The sequence below is a fragment of the Dromiciops gliroides genome, chromosome 4 (assembly GCF_019393635.1).
Source record: "Dromiciops gliroides isolate mDroGli1 chromosome 4, mDroGli1.pri, whole genome shotgun sequence".
NCBI lineage: Eukaryota > Metazoa > Chordata > Mammalia > Microbiotheria > Microbiotheriidae > Dromiciops > Dromiciops gliroides.
The window spans coordinates 439059210-439075606 of record NC_057864.1 but is presented as its reverse complement, the minus strand read 5'-3'; the positions used below and the strand labels follow the sequence as shown (position 1 = coordinate 439075606).

The 16397-nt window shown below is 42.6% G+C and overlaps 1 protein-coding gene across 3 annotated transcripts in view; it reads left to right on the top strand.

Annotated features, from left to right (window-relative positions):
* Positions 1–6290: 6290 nt before the first annotated feature.
* Positions 6291–16397, top strand: part of ADORA3 (adenosine A3 receptor) — a 102308-nt gene continuing 92201 nt past the window's right edge. For 2 of the 3 annotated variants that reach the window (XM_044000128.1, XM_044000125.1), the window contains exon 1: positions 6291–6445. The gene's annotated coding sequence lies outside the window, so the exon portion shown is untranslated. Of the gene's footprint in view, positions 6459–16397 lie in introns of all 3 variants that reach the window. The other variant, XM_044000126.1, reaches the window with a different exon arrangement.

Sequence of the window (16397 nt, the reverse complement as noted above, 5' to 3'; positions counted from 1 at the left end):
TTCCAGGTCAGAAGGGAAATGAAACAATTGGCTTTCCAATTTAGGTGGGATTTTAAAAAAAAGGAAAACTGAAATGATTTACTTGGTTGTCCTCTGTGGTTGTCTTTGCTGCTCCCCTTTCAATCCTAACTGTACTTCCCAGAAGCACACCCAAACTCAAGGGAGCTAGCTAGTCTTGGCCCACTTACCCAATCCTAGCTCCTAACCCTAGCCATGGCCTTGAATGAGTGAAGCATTGCATCCTCTATTGGTCAGTTGCCAACTCTCCACCTCCAAGCAGGATGGGACAGCTATGTTGAGGATTAGAAGTGAGTAACGGAGTCCAAGGAAAAGAGTTCTCCTGGGGAAAGAGGGTGTGGTAAGAGTAATGAAAATAAATAGGATGCTCTGCCTGGGTAAGCCAGAGTTCATTTAGCAAACAAATCCAAGAGGATAGGCAGGTGGAAGGGGAAAAAACAGTTTTTTCCTAGCAGTACAAAGCTGGGGAAGTCCATAGGATTATATATTTAGAGATGGAAGAGACCCTTGTGATCACTCTTTATTTTACAGTTGAGGAAATTGGTGTTTATGTGATGCTCTAACATTTATAAAGCACTTGACATGCACTATCTTATTTGAGACTCATAACAACCCTGTGAGTTAGACAGTAAAATATCATCATTCCCATTTTATAGATGAAGAAACTGAGGCTCAGAGAGACTAAATGTTTTATTCATGGTCTCACAGCTAGTGACCATCAGGGGCAAGATTAGAACCCAGGTCTTTTTTTTTATTCCAAGGCTAACATACTCTCCATTATTCCACATTGCTTATGATGACCACCTATTCAACAAAACTAAAGATCTTTTTTTTTTTTAATGAATCTCATTCTATTTACCCTTGACCTTAAATAAGATCGTAGCTCTAGAGCTGGAAGGGGCCTCAAAGGGCATCTACTCCAGCATTCTCACTGCAATGAGGGTTAAGTGACTCACCCAGGGTCACACAGCTAGTAAGTGTCAAGTGTCTGAGGCTGGATTTGAACTCAGGTCCTCCTGAATCCAGGGCCCATGCTTTATCCACTGCTCCACCTAGCTGCCCCCCAGCACCCTCATTTTACAATGAGGAACGGAGGATTCAAAGAGCTGAAGTGATTTAAGGTTAAGTGGCTCTGGGCCACAGCTCGCTCAAATGTGTTAGAGGGAGGATTTGAGAGCAGGTTTTCCTGACTCGGAGGCCAGCCCTTTATCCTTTGCCAAGCTGCTTCTCAATCTAAACTAATAAGTTACCAGGTCTACCATATTCTGGTTAGTGCATTCATCACCAGCTCTAGCAGCCCTCCCCTCTCTCTATTCCCACCAACACCCGAGCTCAGGCCCATATTACTATCTGCTGAGGTGACTCCAACAGTTTCCTCACAGACCTTCCCACTTAGACTCTTCCCTGCTCCCATTCATCCTTTTCATTGCCAGAATACTCTCCCTAAATTTTCTTAGGTTACTCCTCTGCTAAACAAACAAACAAAACATTTTTCGGCTCCCATTGCCTTTGGGGAAAAGTCATACTCCTCCTCTTGAATTCAAGGGCCTCCCCAATCTGTAATCACCTAACTTTCTAACCCAATCTTATGCTTATGTGACCTTGGACAAACATCCTGACATCTCCATTTTCTCATTTGTAAAATGAGAGGATGGGATTAGTTGACCAATAAGCACAGTTCCAGCTCATTATCTGCTATCCTGATACTATGTTATTCCTCTCCTTGTACTCTATGTTCTAGTCAAACTGCCCTCTACTCATGCCTTATGCTATCATGTCTTCATGCTTTTATGATTTCTTATGCCTAGGATGCCCTCCCTCCCCATCTTTACCTGTTGAACTCTTACCTTTCCTTTTTGAAGGTCCACACAAACATCGTTTCTTCCAAGAAGCTTGGTTGAGGATGACTTTCCCCCTTAGATCTCACATAGTATTTTTGTAAGTCTTTCATGTAATTGTCATGTAATATTGCATATCATAACTATCTCCTTCTAGATTATATTGGGATAGTACTAAAGTACTATGTCAGGATCGACTATATAGGGATCTTACTCCTTTTTAGACTGTAAGTTTCTTGAGAACAGGAACAGTGGGTTACCATAGTAACCTCCTCCTCCTCTTGCTGCTGCTGCTTATCACCTTTGGGTAAATCATTTAATCTCTGTGCCTTAGTTTCCCATTTGAAAAATAATAAAAAAAAAAAGATTGGATTTGATGTCCTTGATTCTGTCACGACAGTGTTTTAGCTAAATTTTTATTTATGTTTTTTTTTTTCATTGAGGGGAGGGTTTCAGATCTGTGATTTGTTGGTATAGGGAGTACCTGGTGTGTAAACACTCCTTTCACAGAGGAAAATCCAAACCCCTGTACAATTTATAGTCTTAGAGAGTTACCTGGGGGTATTGAGAGGTTAAATGACTTTCTCATAGTCATACAGCTAATATAGGTCAGTCAGAACTTGAACTTAGGTGTTTTTTACTTTTTGACCAGTCCTCCCTCTCCTGTGCAACACTGCCTCTCCCATAGGGGTGGGGGGGGGGCATTACATTACATGACCGTTGAAGAATTTATTGGGAGACCTGGGGAATTTTTCAAGGCTGAGTTATGATCCTATGGGAGAAGGGGAAGGGAAGAGAATAAACATTTATATTGACATTATTATATTTATAGATGTGCCAAGCACTTTGTTAATTATTTTCTCTCTCTCCTTTCCTCCCTCCCTCTCTTTCTTTTCTTTTCTTTCTTTCTTTCCTTCCTTCCTGCCTTCTTTCTTTCTTTTCTTTATTTTTCCTTCCTTCCTTCCCTCCCTCCTTTCTTTCTCTTTCTTTCTTTCCTTCCTTCCTTCCTTCCTTCCTTCCTTCCTTCCTTCCTTCCTTCCTTCCTTCCTTCTTTCTTTCTTTCTTTCTTTCTTTCTTTCTTCCTTCCTTTCTTCCTTTCTTTCTTCCTTCCTTCCTTCCTTCCTTTCTTCCTTCCTTCCTTCCTTCCTTCCTTCCTTCCTTACTTCCTTCCTTCCTTGCTTCCTTCCTTCCTTCCTTCCTTCCTTTCTTTCTTTCTTTCTTTCTTTCTTTCTTTCTTTCTTTCTTTCTTTCTTTCTTTCTTTCTTTCTTTCTTTCTTTCTTTCTTATATTCTCATTTGAGCCTCACAACAACTTCAAAGTAGGTGATAATAAGCAATAGATGCCTCTTATCCCACGTGTGGGTCCTGCCTTCCCATTTCTTATACCTCTGTCCATCTGGTTTTTGCCCCAAAGGCTCTATGTCCAGTCTTGAAATCATGAATTTTCCTGGGGAGGAAATGAGGAGCCACCAAAGATTTTTAAAGAGAGGAACATCATCAACAGATTTATCCATAAGGAAGATTCCCACTAATCCACAAATGAGTAGGATCTGCCGCAATAGGGCAAACTCATGGGGAAATTCTCAACACTTTCAAGTTCTGACTTTCACTTGTGATTTAAGGCTATGTGAGACCAGGAACAGGGACTTTCAATAATATCCAGCCCTCATTTTCAAAGAATATTTTAGGTTGTTCACAGTGCTATTGGCCCTCAAACTGTTGTTTGCCCCTTTTGGAGGAATTTCGTGGAAACCAGAAAGGCTTGCTTTCATCAAGTCCTGTGCTTGGCTCTTTCTCTGCATATCTATCTCAGGGTTGTTTTCTTCCTATCTACTGAAGCCTTAGTATGTAAAATATTCACTCTTACATCAGGTTTTTCACTTTCCAAATCACTAGCATCTGGTTTTACCCTTGTGAATGATTGCAGTGGGAGAACAGAGGGAGGAAGACCAAATCAAAAGGTCAAGTTCAAATCCATGGACTACAGGCAGCTGCAGTATTGGATTAGAGCTGCCAGGGTAAACCACTCAAATTAACTTGCTTTGTTTATCACTATTTTAACACTGGCTCCTGAACTTCCTGGTTTGGGCCGGAAGGAGCCACAGAAAGCAATGTGAGAAAAGTCGCCCATTGGCAGTCAGATTCAAAGGCAGCCTGTCTGAAAGGATTATCATCTCCCTCTACTTCCCAAAATGTCCAGTCTGGAATACCACAGTAACAGTACCAGGCATTTAGAGCCCTTTACTCTCTGCTTCTAGTTTGCCTTTCTAGGCTTATGATATATTACTCCCCTTCCTGCCCTCCACATTTTAGCCAAACTGACATAGAATCATAGATTCATATCTTTAGAGCCGGAAGTGATTTTAGAAGCCATCTAATCCAACTCCCTCATTTCACATAGGAAGAAACAGAGGCGGAGAGAGTGATTTGCCGAAATTTACACCAGTAGTAAGTGGCAAAGGGGAGATTTGAAGTGTTTTAAGAATCTGATGCGGGGCAGCTAGGTGGCACAGTGGATAAAGCACCAGCCCTAGATTCAGGAGGACCTGAGTTCAAATCTAGCCTCAGACACTTGACACTTACTAGCTGTGTGACCCTAGACAAGTCACTTAACCCTCATTGCCCCGCAAAAACAAAAACAACAACAAAATCTAATGCGCACCAGTGCCTTTGTCACAAACCTAGAAAACCCTCCCTCCTCAAGTCCATCTCCAAGAATACCTAGCCTCCTTCAAGTCTCAGCTGTCAGTCACCTATCAGAAACCTTTCTGGATTTTCCTAGTTGGTAATGCTTTCTCCTTTCTCAAATCATCATTTATATACTAATAAGGTTCTGTATTGTATTCTTCCCCCACCTCCCCCATGTAAGCTCGTTGAGGGCAAGGACTATTTTATTTTATTATTTATTTAGTCTTTTGTCCCCGGGTCTAACTGGCACAATGCTCATAACAGGCATTTAATAAATATCGATTGGATTGGATTGGGCACATATTAGACACTTAATAAAATGATTACTTCACAAATTGGTGAGAAGCAGTGGGGTGAAGAGAAATGTATATTAGACTTGAACATCTTCAGGGCATGTCCCGTAGCTCTGTCCACCTTTTTTTTTTTTGTCCTACAGGTTCTATGTCTAGACCAGGCTGTTATTGACTCTCAACCAATAAAGAAACATTTATTAAGCACCTACTATTTTCCAAACACCGTGCTAAACGCTGGGGATACAAAAAGGGTTAAAAGGAAGTCCCCCTCCCTCAAGGAGCACACAGTCCAATGGGGGAGACAACAAATATATACAAGCCAGCTCTGACCCTAGCTTCCTTCTCCCAAACTCAGCGTTCTCAACTGTAAAATGGGAATTATAATACTTGCACGGGTTTGTTGTGAGAAAAGAGCCTTGTCAATTCCTAATAGGCTATGGAAACGTGAATTATGCCTTCTGTAGAGTTTTGTTCTCCTGATAGGTGAGTCGCAAACGGGGGGGGGGGGGGGCGGGGATAAACCAGGAAAATCCCCATGAAATTAGTCCATTAGGCAGGTTTTACAAGGGCAGAGGCTGCTGGATCTCCCTCCCTACACAGAAAAGGACAAAAAGTACCCATGATGTGGCGGAGAAGGCACCAGTTGTCCCTGTGGGAATAAGCCCCTCCTGGGGTGGTCCCTAAATTCTCCTGGAGAAACAGTCACCTCTTCTTTTCAGGCGTCTTTCAGGGCCAGGGAGGGCCCGTCCCTGTAGACGGCTCGGCTCGCCCTGTTCCATTTTCAGCATCTTAGAGAAGGGGGAGTCGAGCTGGCCCCGGGACAGATCGGCTGCCAAGTTCTCTGGGTAACAGCCTTGCAGAGGCCTTTTCAAAGAGCACTTCAAGCCTGAGAAGTCAGAACTTGTAAACAAAGGAGGATGGCAGTCAGGTGACTTCTCCAGCTGAGCCTTCTTAGACAGCCAGGCTTTTGTAGTTCCCGAGGGGGGCCTCCCATCGCCTGAGTCAGACGGGGTGGGACGGACCACAGCTCCAAGTTCACCTTTGCACGCCGCCCGCCTCCCAGCTCCCCTGCGCTCCCGCCCTCCCTGCCGCCCACTCAGATGCTGTCAGCCTCCTCGGCCAACTTGCTCTTTTTAGTGCCTATTTTTCTCCCTCTCTTCTCTCTGGGTAGCTCCTCTGCTATTTACCCCCAAAACACACCCAGAGATCATCAGAGCCCGGGCCTGGGGAAGTTCTGTGACTCATTTGTTACTTAGGTATTTTGGGTTTGTTGCTGTTCAGTCCTCTCTCTCTGGGAAGAGCGATGCTAAGCCAAAACCGAGAAGAGAGGAGAGGGGAGGGCTGGCGGGGGAAGGGCTAATCCCAGCTATGGAAAAACACCGCGGAGGTGCTGCTGTCAAAGCTGCGACCCAGGGAGTGCGGAGGTTCCGAAAAGCAATGGAGAGAGGAAATAATCCCCTTATTAGAACATCAGCTAGGGCCCCCGCATGCACACAGCTCAGTCTTCTCCCTCAGCTGAGAGGCATCTTCCGGGAATCCAATGGGATTGTGCCTGTGGGGGAATGTTTGGGAGCAGCAGCTGAACTCAAACTGTATCGGGAAGGCCAAGGTCAGGTGGAAGGGTGCGTAGTTTGGGGGTGAATTGGGGATGGTCCATCCAAAACAACGGAGACCTTTTGCTTCTCTCTCATTCCTGCCCCTCCCGAAACAGCCGCCTTTGGTGGGACTCACCAGATCATAGCATCAGAGTTGCGGAGCTGGGAGGGAAACTAAACCATCTAAACCAAACGCCTTTGTTTTACAGAAGAGGAAAATGAACTCCAGGAGGGCTGAGATGTGTGTAGGTGGTGTCAGAGGGGACGGTGTGTTCTTGCTGTAGGGCCCTTTGTCAGTATCCCGTGGAGGCACCACCTAGCTTGGATATAGGTCAGCCTATTGAAGGAGTCTGGAAGGCTTCTTGGAAGAAACTTGTACAATGCAACACAATACAACACAATCTGATACTGTGACAAACACTTATTAGAAACCTACTGGAGGCAGAGCACCTGTTAGTTGATGGGGGTAGGGGAATATCAAGTTTAGACAACTTGAAACTTTAGACAAAGTCTAAAGGAATTGAAGACATGCAGAGGATAAGACACCAACCTGAAGGATCCAACACAACATACAATAGTACACACCAAGCGCAGTAGGGAGTTTCAAAACAAAGTGTTCTGTGGAGTCTGAAGGAGATGTAGTAGGAAGAACGATGACCTTAGAATGAGAAGATCCGGATTCACTAGCCCTGGGATTGTGGGCAAGTGACCTTGCTTCTCTTGAGACTTGCCTCATCTGCAGAATGGGGAGATATGACCACTACTGTCCAACTCCCAAGGCTTTTTATTGGGAGGAAAGCCTAAAGCCTAAAAACACAGTATAAATGGGAATGGTTATTATATTTGGGAGGTAGCCAATTGCCCCCCAAATGCTCCTGTCTCTTCCCTTGTATTTGTTGTTGTTTGTCCTTCTGGGGATGTCATGACTTGCAGTGAATTGGATTTAAGTGAAGAAGGGCTGTGCAAGGTTAACAATTTCTCTCTTTCCCTCCAGAGCCATCTGGGTTCAATGGCAAAATATTTATCTTGTGGCCCTGGATGTTTAAAGCAATTGGGATTAAGTGACTTGCCCAAGGTCACACAACTACTAAGTATCTGAGGTGAGATTTGAACTCAGGTCCTCACAGCTTCCGGGCCACTATTCTATTTACTGTGCTACCTAGCTGCCCCTGTGTTTCCACTTATTCTCCTCTGAAAGGTATACTATATTAGATTCTAAGTTCTATTAGGGCAAAGGCCCCTGTGTTATCTAAACTTTTCGTTTCCTCTAGTGCCTAGCATATAGCAGATCTGTTGAATTGAATTAAATTGAACTTTTGGACAGTAACCTTTATTTCCTTTACTGATTTTTAAAAACCAAACAATGATTATCGCCTGTGACATTTGTAGGTCACTCTCTAGATTTGGGCTTGTTTTCCAGAGACTATTTTATTTCCTCCTAAATATCATTCATTCTGCAAATAGTTATTGGACAACCACTATGTGGAAAGCACTTGGCTAGTCAGTGTGTGTGTGTGTTTGTGCAACTGAATAAAACATAGTCCTTACGCACACAACTTACTTATAATTTACTTAGGGGCTAGGACATGGACCAAAATAACTACACTACAAAGTAGAATATAAGAAGTATCTTCTAAGCGTTAGTAAATGCTACTGTGGTTCAGGTTGAGGAGAGATCACTTCCAGCCTTGGGAGTCAGCTTTCTTCATAAGTCTTAGGGGCAGCTAGGTGGTGCAATGGCTAGAGCTCCTGCCCTGGAGTCAGGAGGACCTGGGTTCAAATCTGGCCTCAGACACTTAACAATTACTAGCTGTGTGACCCTGGGCAAGTCACTTAACCCCAATTGCCTCATCCAAAAAAAAAAGAAAGAACTGGATAAGTCTTAAAGGATGGGTAAGGTTTTGGCTCAGGATTAGTTGAGTGGATTTTTTTTTTTAACTTAAGCCTGGAAGGCAAATTCAGGGTCAAATTAAGCACTGATTGATGCTCCTGCAAGTTTCAATTACTGTCTAATCTAACAGTCGGACATCAGTGAAAAGATTCTAAAGTGTCTATAACTATTTCTGTTTCTTTAACATGTCATCTTCTAACACAGGTTATACTAATATTAGTTGGTTGTTTGTGCTCAGATTCTTCAATAACAAATTTTATTTTTTATATACCAGGGGTAGTCAAAGGAGCCCTCCCTTTCTTCCCAACCCCTCCATATCTACCGGACTGGGAACTTCTCTTGGAGTTGGATGTGTCTGCTCTGGCCTAGTGAGGAGGGATACATTCTCTGTCCACTTGTGAAAGAATAGACATGATCAGCAATTCTTGGTTGGTTCTTATATCTCCCCCTGATTGGGGACAGTGTCTAAAGAGGACTGATAGACCCACTCATTCTTCAAGAAGATCAAAGCGAGGCAGTTTGGGTTTCTTTTATTTCTTATAACTCTGCCAGCTCCCCCTTGGAGTAGGGGAGGGGAGGGGAGGGGAGGGGGTTTCTTTCCCTTCCTTTACCCTCCAGCTGCAGTATGGTTGAACATGATAGCAAGAATATAGGCTTCTCTTAGGGAACCCGAAATCGGACTTCAAATTCTTGGCTGCCCCTTCTATTTTATATCTCTTTCCCTGAGTCTAGGTGATCAAACAGTAATGTTTAGAGCTAGACCTTCTCAATCTTTCCACTTACACAAAGTTCACAGGAGAGTCTTGGTTGGTTGTTGTCCTTCATTCTTGAAGAGAACCAAAATGACATCAGTATGTTGGAGGCAAGGAACAGTGTGACCGACTGTGGCTGATCAGACAATAGGGACTCAAGAGACTCTACCATAGGTTGGACACAAATAGTCAGTATGAACATTTGGAGTGGACATGGCTCTAAATTTGTGCATCTCTTGGTTCTTTTGAGCTATTGCAATTCTGCTTTACTCATAGAGCATAGCTCCTACTTCCTTGCGGACACACCATGCTGGATGGTCTTTTGCTATTGTCTCCCATGTTACTCAGTTGATTCCAAAGTTCTTCAGCGACCTTGAGAGTGTCCTTGTGTTGCTTCATCTAACCACCATGTGAGCACTTGCCTTGTGTGAATTCTCTGTAAAATAGTCTTTTAGGTAAATGTATATTTGGCTTTGAATAACATGGTCAGCCCACTGGAGTTGCTCTGTACTTTAGCTTGAGAAAGAACCTCAGTGTCCCATACCTTATCTTGCCAGCTGATGTTCAGAATCTTCCTAAGACAATTCAAATGGAAGTGATTCAGTTTCTTGACATGGTGCTGGTATACTGTCCAGGTTTTAAAGGCATGCAGTAATGAGGTCAGCACAACATCTCTGTAAGACCTTCAGTTTGGTAGACTACCTAATACCTCTTCTCTCCCACACTTTCCTTTGGAGCCTCTCAAACACTGAGCTAACTCTGGAAATGTGTGTATCAACCTTATCATGTATGTGTTCATACCTGGAAGGTATACTGCTATGGTAAGTGGACATCCACAGCATGCAAAATTTCTCCATTTTCTATAACTGATGGCTCTACATGGGGATGGTGTGGTGCAGGCTGGTGGAGAACATGTGTTTTCTTGGTATTAATTTTTAAGCCAAAATTACTACAAGCAGTGGAGAATGGATCCATACTTTGTTACATCTCAGCTTCAGAGGTTGTGTTGAGTGCACAATCATCTTCGAACAAAAAAATCATGCACCATTTCTCCCTCCACTTTAATCTTGGCTTGTAGCCTTTACAAGTTAAATAATTTACCAACAGTTACAGTAGCTGTTGAAAGAGTCTGACAACATTGCTGAAAATATCATGCTAAAAAGCATGGGAGTAAGCACTTCTTCCCTCCCTGCTTCACTCCTTTGGCTATATTAATGTTGAGAGACAGACCTTTCAGCCTTCCCACTTGCATGTAATTCGCAGGAGACCCTAGAAAGAGATTGGAAGCTGTCTTTCTTTACTCCTTACAAGTCTACTGAGTAGGAAGCTCATCCTGTCTCAGTCACTAATCTTCTTCGGCACATTCTATGTCCTCCCACTCACCCTACAGAGATAGGCAAGAACTAGCTAGAAACCGCTGACCATTAATGTCCTCTAGTAAGCAGAACAAGTGTCTTTCCCAAACAGTGCTTTAGTGGGCATGCTTAGCTTCATGGGAAAGTGCCTCCTTTGATGACACTATATATATGCATGCATGCATCCATCCATCCATCTATCTATCTGACTATATATTTATCTATATGGCTATATATACATACACATTCATACCACATCAAATTTAGATAGAGTGTGTAGATATAGATGTAGATGTAAATGGATAAAGCACTGGTCCTGGATTCAGGAGGACCTGAGTTCAAATGCAGCCTCAGATACTTGACACTTACTAGCTGTGTGACCCTGGGCAAGTCACTTAACCCTCATTGTCCTGCAAAAGAAAAAAAAGAGAGAGATGTAGGTATAAATATAGAATACATATCTATCAATATCTATATCTATTTAAACTTGAACTACCATCATCTGGACAGTTGCGTGTGGCCTAATTTCTGAAAGATTAGCCTTTCTTTAGATGTGATTAACTGGGGGAAAAAATCAATATGTATATCTATTAAATGTTCATAGGATTTAAAGGTGAAAGGGACTCATTCCACTCCCTTATTTTATTCTTTTCAATTAAGTTTTTTTTTCTCTCTCTCTCCTACCCTCCTCCATTCCCTTATTGTATAGATGGAGAAACTGAGGTCCACAGAGATTATAGGATTTGCCCAAAGTCACACATGTAGCAAATAGTGGAGCAAGGAAATGGTCTCAGGTTCTCTGATGCTGTAGACTGTGCTCTTTCTACCACAAGAATACTTATAGTTTTTTTCCAACCAGAAACAATACCCCCAACTTTCTAACTCCTTAAGTTCCTTTATCTTGTTCCTGCTGTTTTGCCCTGTAACTAAATATTAACTAGTCTCCTATAAGACCTGGTGCTCTAGAGTTGTTTTTTGTGGGGCAATGAGGGTTTAGTGACTTGCCTGGGATCACACAGCTAGTAAGTGTCAAGTGTCAGAGCTCATATTTGAACTCAGGTCCTCCTGAATCCAGGGCTGGTGCTTTATCCACTGTGTCACCTAGCTGCCCTCTAGGTTTTATTGCTTGGCTTTTGATACATTCAGACCTTGGGGGAACTTCCCCCTTTCTCTCCTCTGTCTCTGTCTCTGTCTCTGTCTCTCTCTGTGTCTCTCTCTGTCTCTGTCTCTCTCCCTCTCTCTCTCTTCCTCTCTCCTCTCAGTCTGTCTCTGTGTCTCTCTCCTCCTCCTCCTTCTCCTCTTCTTTTTCCTGCACTTAAATGGAATAGCACAGGGTTTTAAAAACACATTATAATGTGCTTTCCTAACACTGTTCAAGAGCATTTATTAAGCGCTGATAGGGAGCACGTTAAACTTGGTTCCTCCTATTAGAGAACTAGGTTAATCAAAGAAAACAAGGAAGCCAAGCTGGAAGGGGAAGGATGGGGTCGCAGTGGTATCATGACCTCTAATTCAGAGCTTCTCTTTTTTGGGGGTCATGGGCCCCTTGGAAGTTTGGGGAAGCCTAAAGAAAAGAAAATACATAGTATTACAAAGGAAACCAGTTATATGAAAATGTTAAGAGGTTAAAAACCTCTGAATTCTAGGGAGTCTTGGGGTTGATTGAAATATTCACTGAATACCTGGAACCAGCTGCTTCTGTCCTTCCTGCTTCTCTTAGTTACAGAAAACAGTGAATCTACTTCCTGTCTATCCTTGTGCCCCTGTGACATAAGAAAAATACAGCCCAAAGCAAGACTGTTGACGCTTTCTTTTGTCACCACATGCTGCGAAGTTACAGCCCCAGGGGAGAGAATTTTATCTGACCATCAGTTTTTATCCTCTTCCTTTAGGCATCATAAAGGGACCAGAGACCAAGCCGGTTCTTTTCCTTGTGGCCACAGCAGCTGCTGCTCCCACTAGTACATAGTGCTGTACTGGATGCACTTAAGTTATAAATCGTCCCTTTTTAATAAATGAAGCATCCTGGAGTGGGATGGGACCAGTAATGGCCTCTTCCAGGTCTCTCAGGTACTCTTTCTTATACTGAGGCAGTGATTTACTGAAGAGGGCCCTAATGACCTGAAAAAATTAATACACCTGTCAAAGTGCTTCATTTAGAAAGCAGGAATAACTTAAATGTTCATTGTGTGCACTTACTTATCTAGCTTATCTCTAGGGGTGGACTCCCCCAGGGAACCATGGGGCAAGTACCCAGCCTTTGTAAATTACACAAATCTCCAATAGCCTGTGGAGTAGCATGTGATTTTCTAGGAGAGGGATTACAGATTAGGGAAGAGGACTATGGGTTCTCCCTTGTCCCAGAGTACTTGGTTGGGAGCTTTTTTTTTTTTTAATCTTCCCACTGCTGGCCATCCCATTTCCCCCTCCCCAGCTGCCCATGCTGACTTTTTGAGGGCAGAGACTGTAAATTTCTTCATTTTTGTCACCTTGTTGCCTTGGATGGAGTAAATGCTTACTTAGTACATATGTTGTTAAATTGAATGGAATCTGGATGACTCCTTATAAAATGGACCATAAGAAGGACTCAAGGTTTGGACAGGGATTGACTTAGACGTCCCATCTGATTGAGATTCTGTGATTCTTAATAAACTGAGAATGGTGGCATAGCCCTAAGTAGGACTGTGTCTTGGGGTGCTGAATTTAGAGGGTTCAGACAACACTCAGAATCTTGCCAAATTGTAAAAAGGAAAAGAGCAAAGTACTTACTTAGCAAGATTAATTCATCAGAATAGGAAGTGACCAAATGGTTGGCTGGGGGCCTTGTTCCTGATCCCCTTTAATGAAGCTTCATGCTTTTACTTCATTCTTTGGTTTAGGGGCAGTTTGTGATACCTCACCAGTTATAGCTACAGCAGTGGTCTATGTCCTTGGAACTTAGAGCCAGGGAGTTTGCGGACTCTGCCCTGGTGGCAGCTTCATTTTCACAATCCATTCCATCCATCTTGCATTTTCTCTCTTGTTAAACTCCTCCAGGGTGGGGTGGATCCGAGTCCTCTTCATGTTTCCCTTTGCAGTGACGCATTGTCCTGTGTCTTATTGTGACAGCCTAGGACTGTAAGAGGAAAAATTCAGGAACAGAGAGCTGACCCTGGACTGAGTAATCTCAGAGTTGATAGCACAGTTTCATGTGGGATTTCAGATTTAGACCTGAAAGGGTCCTTAGAGATTATCAAATGTGTTTCACTTGACAGATGAAGAGGCTGGGGCTCAGAAAAGAGTGGCTTGTCCAAAGTCACCCTGGAAGTAAATTATGGTCTCAGATTCAATCCCAGGTTCTCTCTTCCAAATCCAGCACTTGTTCCACCATTCTATTCCCTTTATCCATTCCCCTTGATAGTCCTTCAGATATTTATTTCCAAAGACGAATGATCTGAAACCCCCTAAGTCCTGATTTATAATACAGCTACTTGGAACTCATTCTCTATAAACAGGAAATGCCTTGAGAAGCACTAACAAGATCTTATTTTTCACTCCTTTTGAACCTTTAAAAACCTAAGCATTTGAGTTGACATTTGCTCAACAACACAGCTAATGAGTTTGGGCTTCACCCTGAAGGCTCTGGCTTTATATGACAGGCATTGGTGTGCCCTGTGCTGCCTAACAGGTGCTTACATATTCCAGAATTAATCTATAACTCATTTTGCCTTGTAAAATGCTTGTCCCAATCAAGGGAGTTGTAAGTTAAACAGCATGTATTTGCTGTCATGGAAAAGGAAAGTATTTACTCAGTCCTAAACCAATATTTAGACACCGCTCTGCTCGGGGAATATGGAAAATTTAGCACTGGGCAGGAGGAAGACAGTGTGAAAACAGCAGATGAGGGAGGTGGTGGTTTAATGGTATCAGAAAGGGGCTGGGTGTCAGGATAGCTCAATTCTAAATCTGATATTACTCCATGCTTTGGACCAAGATGATCCCAATGCCAATTGCCTCTTTATCCCTATATCCTGCCTACCTTGTCTATTCTATCTCGAAATTTAGTTCCTTCAGTAGTGTTTCCATTTGTTGGTCAGTGTCCAAAGATCTCACTTTTCAAGTACCAACAGCTAAGTAAATATTTGTAAAGTGCCTAAAAGTTGTGATTATTAGCATCTTCTCCCTTATCCTCCACTCTGCAGAATCTAAATGAGATGCAAAGGACAGAAGATCATTTTGTATTGCTTCATGGGTTGCCATGCCAAATATTTCATCTACAAGTGGTCAGCCTAGTGGCGAAGAGCCTGCCCTTACTTAAGTTGATTCTTAGAAAGCAAACAGTTGTCTGCTTCAAGGACCAAGCTTGATTCCATTCTAGCCTGGTAGAAGCTTCTGGTTCATGTTGGGAACCATTGGAGTAGTGGTCATAAACCCCTGGGAGGCCACAGAGTCATTGCAAAAGTTCAAGGGGACACTGATAAATAAACAAACCTGCCTTCTATTGACTGATCTAATAATATGCCATGCACATATATACTATTTTCAAGTGTATGTGGGTGCTACTGTGATGAATAAAAATAATTTTAAAGGACTCCTGAAGTATTTCCTCAATTGATACTAATAATACAACCACTATCATGTGGGTGTTTGTAAAATTTGTTGGCAATGAAAATAGTCTTGATACTAAAAGAGGTTAGGAACCTCTGCACTACAGCCTGCTATCTCTCAAGAGCAGATTTAGATAGCACAAGTGTTATTACACCCTTTTTACAGATGAGAAAATTGAGGCTTTGAGTAGATAAGGGATTTTTCTCATGATCACAAAGTCGGTAAACCAAGAACTGAACTCTTTTGACTCTAAGTTCTACTGGAAACAGAATTGACATTCGTTATGATGTGTTTAGAGACTATTATTTGATTTCTTCCTTAACCTTCTCTTCACCGCTCTAAGTAATATGTTACCTTTATTTTCAAAGCTGCTGAATTATCCTTAGAAGGACATGCATAGGACTAGCCTGACAATCAGATAGAGTAGGCAGCTGCCTGTGTGGTATAAATATTTCTGTTTTGTTTTTTTATGGGGCAATGGGGTTAAGTGACTTGCCCAGGGTCACACAGCTAGTAAGTGTCAAGTGTCTAAGACCGGATTTGAACTCAGGAACTCCTGAATCCAGGGCCGGTGCTTTATCCACTGCGCCACCTAGCCGCTCCTATGTGGTATAATTTAAAGAGTGTCCAGAAGACCTAGTCTCCTAAAATATCTCCCAGCTATCTCTTACTATGCCGGAAATTCTGCCATTAAAGAGAACTGCTATTGATGGAACAGACTGAAGCACGCTATTTTTCACTTTCTTTTGTGTGTTTTTTCTTTTACATAATCATACATGCATAACCCATATCTGATTGCTTGTCACCTGAGGAGGGGGAGGGGAGGGAGGGAAAGAGGGATAAAAATTGGAACCCAAAACTATAGATAAAAACATTTATTATTTTTTTAAAATAGCTTTCAGAATTTAAGGCCCTTTAGCAATAATGACTGGACAATGAACTGAGACCAAAATAATAATAATAATAAAGTTTGGGGTAAGGGGAAGGTCAATCAGTCAATAAGCATTAAAGGCATGTACCAATCACTAGGCTTAGTGCTAGGGATAAAAAGAAGGGCAAATGACAGTCCCAGTCCTTAAAGGGGCTTATAGGCTAATGGGGGAAACACTTTAAAAAAGGAAACAGAGAATAGAAAAATGGGGGTGGGGTAGAGAGGGTGAAAAAATTGCTGACTTGGGCTCCAGAAATGGGAAATAAAGAGACAGTAAACTTGGGCTTGGACCTTAAATGGTGGTTCTGGGAGGAGAGGTGTCCTCCTTCCAATCAGATGAAGGGAAGGACCCTCCAAGGCAGAGGTTCTGATGAGTTTCAAGCTGAAATGATCTTGCAGAATGAAGAGATCCCTGGGGCAAGACCCTGAGATTGGGAAACGAAGAAGTTG